Here is an 8,630-nt window from a genome sequence, read left to right as displayed (position 1 = left end):
GTGAGTTAAACATTTACCTAAGTAGACACACGCCCTGGAGAGAACAATCATGGGAGAAGGAAGGGCTGCTTATGCGCAGGGAGACAGCTCAGGGGGCAGGAGTGTATGGAGGGATGGGCACTGGGAAGAGGTAACTATGGGGAGGAAGTGGGAGGGGAGCTGTTGCATTGTGGTAAACTGTGGTCAATGACAGAAGACAAAGTATATGTGAACTGCTGTATAGAAAGTGAATTTGCTCTGTAAATCTTCACCCAAATCACAATAAATAATAATAATAATAAAAAAATTTCTTTGAAAAGAAAAGCAGTCAAATCCTGTTCGCCAAGACAGCAACCAAAGTTCAGGATATAGTGACCCCTCAATACCCAACAACAGAGATAAGAGCTATTGGTTAATTCTATTCTTTTTAAACCGGCATTACCAGAATTCAAACACAGGATACAGGCCCAAGTGAAACAGATTTTTAGTTTGCCTAATGATGTTCTATGTTGCATGGAAAAAGTACAAAGTACTTTGGGTCACAAGGACTAAATCTTACACAATGCATTTTCCCATTGCCCTATAATTTTGCAATAAATAAAAGCCTGAATTTTTTCACCATACTTAGGTTTGGGATGTTTTATTATTAGTTGGTTTATTAAACATTCATGTAATTGTCATTTACATTAATATTTAAAAGGGCCTCACTAATTGAAAGGGTTATGGGTGTGCAATGGGGCTAGCTAGTCAAGTCAATGCTACTTAACTACTTAATGCACTTAACTACTGGACTTCCTAATTTAAGGAAGAATAAATTAACAATATTAGCATCTTTCTATAGTAAGATTTTTTTTTAATTTTCTTAGTTTGAAAATTCTTTCAGAAGAGTGTTCTACCTCACATATTGTATCTGTAAAACCATCACAATGAGTAGAATGTGAGAATAAAATAATAGATTGTTTATGCGAATTTAAAGTCATTTAAAATTTTACTATCCAAAAAAAGTCTGCCCATTCATATTGCTTAAGCAAGCATGAATATAGCCTAAGTACACTATCAAACATAACTAAACACGCACAAACAGCAGGAGATAAACTAGACAACTGGGGCCTCCTAAAAATTAAATATTTATGTGCATCAAAAGGCTTCACCAAAAGGATAAAAAGAAAACCCACAGGCTAAGGGGAAAAGAAATTGGCAATGACATATCAGACAAGGAACTAATCTCTAAAATTTATAGAAAACTCAACAACAGAAAGACAAACAATCCATTTTAAAAACCGGCAGAGAACAGAAACAGACACTTCACCAAAGAAGACATTTAGATGGCTAACAAACACATGAAGAAATCATCACAATCATTAACCATTACAGAGCTATAAATCAAAATAGCAATGAGATATCATCTCAGTCCAGAAGTAATAGCAAGTTCCAGAAAACCAAAAACAATAAATTATGGAAAAGGTGTGGAGAGCCTGGAACACTAATACACTGCTAATGGAACTGTAAAATGGTAAAATCACTTTGGAAAATGACATGAACAGATACATGCACACCTATGTTCATTGCATTATTCACAATAGCAAAAAGTTGGAAACAGCCTAAGTGCCCATCAATGGATAAACTGGTACTTACACACAATGGAATACTACGCAATGTTAAGGAATAATGATGAACCTGCAAAGCACCTCATAACATGGGTGAACAGAGAGGACATTCCAAAACCAAAACCAAACTCACTGCAGTCGAGTCGTATCCAACTCATGGCAGCCCCTCCTTGGGTTTCTGAGGTAGTATCACTATAGAAGTAGATGCCCAACCTTTTTTCTGAGGAGTGGCTGGTGGGTTTGAACCACCAGCCTTCTGGTTAGCAGTCAAATGCCTTAGGCACTACACCACCAGAGCTGGGTGAAATCAGTCAATCACAACAAAAAGGAAAATATTGTATGGAATCAGTATTGTAAAAAGTTAAGAAAAGATTTACACACAGAATCGTTCTTTGAAAGTTAGCAGGGGTGAGAGGTGAAGGGAGAATAAATCACTGATTAGAGGGTAGACACATATTAACTGGGGTGAAGGGAAAGGTAATATACAACAAGGGGGGGTTCAGCACAAAGTGATTGAGTCAAAGGAAGACACCGAGAGCAACAAAAAATTAAAAGCAACAAAGGTAAATCTATTACATACACAATCCTGCAATACCAGTAATAACAACAACCTGTGAGTGGATACATGGATAGACATGCAAGCTGAACAGGTGTGGGAAGGCAAATGAGAGCATACCCATGACTACATAGGTTTGACAGAGTATATTTCTTCCTATATATTTATATGTGCTGCAAATATCTCCATGAGTATAGTAGGGCATACAGGGGCCAAGTTAAGAAAATTTCTTAGCCACAACCAAACACCTTGAGGAAATCAGTCACTGGGCGTGTGGGCTGAGGACGACAGTCTCAGGGGACACTAAGGACAATTGGCATTGTCCACAAAGACCATGTTCTACATCCTACTTTGGTGAGTAGCAACTAGAGTCTTAAAAGCTTGTGAGTGGCCAACTAAGGTGCAATTATTGGTCTCTTCCCATCCAAAGCAAAGAAGAGTGAAGACAATCAAAGATGCATAAAAATAGTCTAAAGGACTAATGGACCATGTGATCCTCAGCCTCCATGACCTTAGAAAGGAAGAACTAGATGGTATCTGGTTACCACTGCTGACCACTCTGAAACCAAAGCAAACCCATTTATGATTCTAGTTCATAGCAACCCTATAGGGCCAAGCAGAACTGGCCCATAGGGTTTCCAAGGCTGTAAATGTTTATAGAAGCAAACTGTCTCATCTTTCTCCCACAGAGTGCCTGGTGGGTTCAAGCCACCAACTATTTGGTTAGCAGCCACAGTTAGCTTTAACCATCAGAGCTCCTTGACTGGTGGATGCTTTAACCACTGTGCCAGCAGAGCTCCTTGGCCATTGTGAAAGGGATCACAATAGGAGATCCTGGATAAAGTAAGAGAAAAACCTAGAGAAAAACTCAAAATCATAAAAAAGATCAAGCTTATTGGTCTCCTAGAGACTAGTGGAACCCCTGAGACTATGGCCTTTAGATGTCTTTCAGGCCTGCAACTGACCTCACCTCCATGGCTCAACTTTCAGCCAAATGATAAACAGACCTATAAAGTGAACAATAACATCAGGGTGGTACTCACTAGAACAATCAGCTACACAGATCAAAAGGGTAGCATTTACCTAGGGATATAGCTCAGAAGGTAGGAAAGAAGGATGAAGGGAAATGGCAAATACAAGGAGGAAGTGGGAAGACGGCTGTTACATTGTGAGCATTACAATCAATGTCACAAAATAGAATGTGTATGAATTGTTTAATGGAAAACCAACTTGCTCTGTAAAGTTTCACCCAAATCACAATTTAAAACAAAAGAAAACTGTATGGAACACAGTTCTACTTTAACACATATGTGGTTGTCATGGGTCAGAATAAACTCAATGACAACTGTTTAGTGTTTTTTTTTTTGCCTTTTGCCTAGAATAAAAGTTCAACGAGAGCAGGAAAAAGAGAGAGAAAGCATATGAATGAATTATTTCACATCAGCCTTGGATTGTTTCACAAGTTACAAAAAAGCAAAAATCTTTAGCCAGGCATGAGAAAATCTTTCCTTCTTATATGCCTGGCTCAAGATCTTAAACTAAAATTAATACCAAAACAATTTACCCTTTAGTGGAGTCACATCAAGAGAAAATTTATTCCACAAAAGAAAGTTTCTCAGAAAATAATGAAGAAATTATAGGATTCCTGTGGAGGGATGTCTGCTGCTTCATGAATTAATTTTTAATCCAGACCATAGTAAAACTTCATTCAGTGTTTAACAAGCATTTAATGACTCCATCTTAATGCACAGCTCAACGAGACCACTCTGGGAACTAGAAAAGGGAGAAACAGGAAGATTCATTGTGACATAATGAGGGTTACAGAGTCTTTGGGTGGTGCAAATGGCTGATGGTCTCGTTTCCTAACTGAAAAGTTGGCAGTTTGAGTTTACCCAGAGGTGTCTTGAAAGGGCGACCAAAGTACTTCTGAAAAAATCAGCCATTGAAAACTCTTATGAAGCACAGTTTTACTCTGACACACGTGGAGGTGTAATGAATTGGAATCAACTCCACGGCCACTGGTAGTGAGGCTTACTGGGCAGGACCTCTCACTTGCCCCAGACCCTTTAAAAGTCTTGTACCTAATTTTGTTTTTGTTACTTTCTTCTTCTCAAAGAACTGCCTCCCTCCCCCACCCCCAAACTGTACAAACTCCAGGTTGGAGGAAATCTAGTACTTTTGGAGAGAAAAGTAGAGTCCTGGTCCTTTCCCGCTGGAAACGTTCACCTGAGACAAGCTCAGCCTCTTCCTCTCACAAACTGCCGTAGCTTACCTCATCTCTCCATGACTCTCATCTCTGTGATCCCAACACCCACTTAACTCAGAGGTTCTCTAGCCACCAATGTCAGGGAGTCTCCTGGGATGATATTACCAACAGGACTCATAGACATATTACCAAGGATTCTGATATACATTTGGGGTGGTGCCTGCTAATCTGCTAATTTTATAAAAAGACCCTCAAGTTTCTTTCCCTTTCAATCCATTCTATAGAGTTGCCAGAGTAATATGGTGCCTAGAACACCATATGTCTTTGTGGTAGTTATGTTTGTGTGTCAACTTGGCTGGGCCTGGTTGAGTAGATGGGCAACTGGTGGTAGTTATTCCCCATGATGAGACTGGCAATCAACTCCATTGTGGGATCTACCACAAGCAGCTGAGTAGCCTTTGGGATGTGGTCTGCTTCCTGTATATAAGGAGAAGCTTTGAGAATGGTCTTTAGCCTATGGCATGCTTGGACCTGCATGTAGCCATGTCATTGCTCAGCAGCCTGCTATGCTCTGCTGACCTTGGGATTTACAATAGACTTAAGTTAATGGCCTGCCATGTGGTTTGGTAACATCAGGAACAGTCCTTTTTACTTGTCAACTTGGGGCCTTCTCAGCCTCAGCAGCCAGCAGCTGTCTGAGTGAAGAAATGCCTCTAGTTCCAATGGGTCAGGAGCAGGAGGCAGAGCTGGATCCCAAGGTTCAGGGGCTTTCACCCAGCCCCTAGAGCCTGGCACTTTGAACTTGGACTTAAAGCCTCCAAATTGTAAGAAAAAACTCCTGTTTGTTAAGACCATCCCATTTGTGGTATATTCTTCTCAGAGTGGCACTAGGTAACTAGAACAGCCTTCATTCAGTAGATATTTACTGATGAATGCAAATTATAAAGACTTCCTTGTTCAAACTCATTACCAGCACTTCAATATCCACAATATGAAATCCATATTTTGGCATAGTGGCCTCCAGCTAGCTCTCAGTCCAGCCTCATCTCCTGCCACTTCTCCCTTACCCTTAGTTCTTCATTGAACCAAAACACCAAACCCACTGTTGTCAAGTTGATTCTGACTCATTGTGAGCCCACATGTTATAGAATAGAAATCATCTACAAGGCTTTCTAGGTTATAATCTTTTGGAAGCAAATCACCAGGTCTTTTTTCTGTAGCACCTGGGTGGGTTCGAATCACCAAGCTTCTGATTAATAGCCAAACTGAAAACGATTTGTTCCACCTAGGAACTTCCCCAGTGCTCATTGGCACCCATTATATCATAGTCTTCCATGCCTCTAGGCATTCCAAGTGGCTATCTTCCTTATCCACAGTGACTCTCCACTTACTCTTAGTAATGCACACTAGACACAAGTATGCACATTCCCAGTCCTTCTTCAGGAATTCATCTCTCTGTAGCTTGATCTGACCCCTCCCCACTCTGACTGTCCCTCCTCTTCTCTAGGTATATTTTAGCATAATTACTTCTAAGTATCCTTGACATCTCCTAAGTATGTGTATTAGAACACTTCTCACACTAAGCTGTCATTGTTTCATAGTCATGCCTCTTCTCATACTGAAAAATTCTGAAAGGTAGGGTCCACATCTTTTCATCTCTGTATCGGGGCTCCTAGACACAGTACCTACACATACAAAATTGGACAACATTCTCTTGTGATCCATAGAAGGAATACAACCAGAATGTTCCTTAGGAGTGAGAATAGCAAGACTTCAACTTACTTAATTTTGACATGTCATCAGGAAAGAATAATCACTGGAAAAGAACATCATATTTGGTAGAGGGTCAGCAAAAATTAGGGGTTTTCCTCATTGAGATGGATTGACATAATAGCTTCAACAATAGGCTCTAAGATATCAAAGATCATAAGACGGCCACCAGGCAATGTTTGGTTCTATTATACATAACACCATCATGAGTTGGAGCTGACCTGATGGCAACTTACAACAACATGTACAAAGATTTGTACTAGGCTCTGTGCCTAAAGGACATTTACCAACAAAGAAAGCACATTTTACTCACACTAAAAGGAAATGTGGCCATCCAAGGTAATGAAGAAATGAGAGGTTGTTCAAAAGCCTCTCCCCTCGAAAGTAACTACTTGTGATCTTTAAATTGAAGCCATTACTTTAACATCACAGAATCTGGGGTTACAAGTCTTGGGTTCTAATGCCAGTATCACTACCTACATGCTGGGTGAGTTATTTATCCCCTCTGAGTCTTAGTTTCCTTATGAAAAAAGGACTAATGATAGACTTCACAGTGTTATTGTGAGGATCCAATGAAGTAATTAGGAGCTCTGGTAGCGTAGCGTGTAAGGCACTTGACTGCTAACCAGAAGCTGGTGGTTCAAACCCACCAGCCACTCCTCAGAAGGAAGGTTGGGCAATCTATTTCCGTAGTGATACTATCTCGGAAACCCAAGGAGGGGTTGCTATGAATTGGGTCTGACTCGACGGCACATACCAACAACAACAACAACGACAATGAAGTAATTGTATTAAGTGATTAATTAATCCAGAAAACACCCAATAAATGGAATTTGTAGTTGCTACCTTCAGTGCTGAGAAAGTTTAGCCTGCCTTCCAATGTTTACTATGTCTACTGTTGAATAATACAAAGCAAAACTTAGCTCTATGCATTCATGTACAGATTTAAAGGTCACTACTAGACTCTGGGGGAGCTCTGGTAGCATAGTGCCTAAGGCACTTGACTGCTAACCAGAAGGCTGGCAGTTCAAACCCACCAGCCACTCCTTGGAAGGAAGGTTGGGCAATCCTACTTCCGTAGTGATACTGCCTCGGAAACCCAAGGAGGGGTTGCTATGAGTCGGGGCCGACTCGGCGGCAAATAACAACAACAACAACAACTAGACTCTGGTAGTGTTTCGTTCTGCTGTGCATGAGGTTGCTATGAGTCAGAAACGACTCTATGGCACCTAACAACAACAACAACAACTAGACTCTGGTAGTGTTTCGTTCTGCTGTGCATGAGGTTGCTATGAGTCAGAAACGACTCTATGGCACCTAACAACAACAACAACAACTAGACTCTGGTAGTGTTTCGTTCTGCTGTGCATGAGGTTGCTATGAGTCAGAAACGACTCTATGGCACCTAACAACAACAACAACAACTAGACTCTGGTGTGGCTGTCCCTATATGATAATAAGGGAATGTTCTTGAAGAATGTGGGCATTTCTGGTGTCACATAGGAAAGAATGTTTGTCTTCTAGGAGAGTACTTGGGGCACTGCATAGAACTCCAGGGGACATCATTCACAGCTGAACTTCTCTATATTCTTGGCCTCCACTTCAGAGTCTGGTGCTTCCAGGAGTCTGAAATCTTTGAGAGCACTCCTGGATGGTACAGGAAAGCAGAAGATGAGTAAGCCACATCTGTGTGTTGGACAAATGGGTTTTCTGTTCTCTTCATATTAATTTCCTTTTAGTTATGCCTGAACTACTGTTACATAGTCTAGCATTGTCTCACAATTGATGCTGTCAACCATTTCATTCCATTGGGAAAAACAATCAACATCCATAGAAGCAGCAGTTAAGAAATCAAATGATGTTTTGCATTGGGCAAATCTTTTGCAAAAGACCTCTTTAAAAGCATTATAAATGAAACAATGTCACTTTGATAACTAATGTCTTATCTAACCCATGGGCTTTTCAAGTGCCTCGCATGCATGTGAAAGTTGGATAGTGGAAAAGGAAGACAAAGAAGATGTGTTGATGTGTTCAAACTGTGGTGTTGTCAAAGAATACTGAATATACCATAGACTACCAAAAGAATAAACAAATCAGTCTTAGAAGAAATACAACCAGAATGTTTGTTAGAAACAAGTACCACTGATTCACTTACTTAGGACATATCATCAGGGAAGACCAATTACTAGAAAAGGGCATCATGTTTGGTAAAATAAAGAGACAATAAAATTAAGAAAACCTTCCATGAGATGGATTACCACAACAGCCTCAACAAGGCACTCAAATATACCAATAATCATGAAGATGGCCCTGTGCAGCCCCTACTGGTAGGAGCCAACTCCACATTAACTAACCACACAGCAAAGTCTCAGGTTTGTTTCAGTTTAAAGTTGGGATTTGTCCTGGTTACCAAATGCTGCTCTGACAAGAATATACCACAAAATGGGATGGCCTTAACAAACAGGAGTTTATTCTTACAATTTGGAGGCTTTAAGTCCAAGTTCAAAGTGCC

The 8,630-nt window shown here is 40.4% G+C and overlaps 1 protein-coding gene across 1 annotated transcript in view; it reads right to left on the bottom strand.

The window, feature by feature from the left end:
• MTARC2 (mitochondrial amidoxime reducing component 2) overlaps positions 1-8,630 on the bottom strand; it is a 72,192-nt gene that overhangs the window by 43,048 nt on the left and 20,514 nt on the right. The gene's annotated exons all lie outside the window — the stretch shown is intronic.

This window comes from Orycteropus afer, unplaced genomic scaffold (assembly GCF_000298275.1).
Source record: "Orycteropus afer afer isolate SDZICR_OR568_19922 unplaced genomic scaffold, OryAfe1.0 scaffold00039, whole genome shotgun sequence".
Lineage (NCBI taxonomy): Eukaryota > Metazoa > Chordata > Mammalia > Tubulidentata > Orycteropodidae > Orycteropus > Orycteropus afer.
Note: the sequence above shows the minus strand (reverse complement) of the source record. Positions and strands in the feature narration are given on the sequence as shown.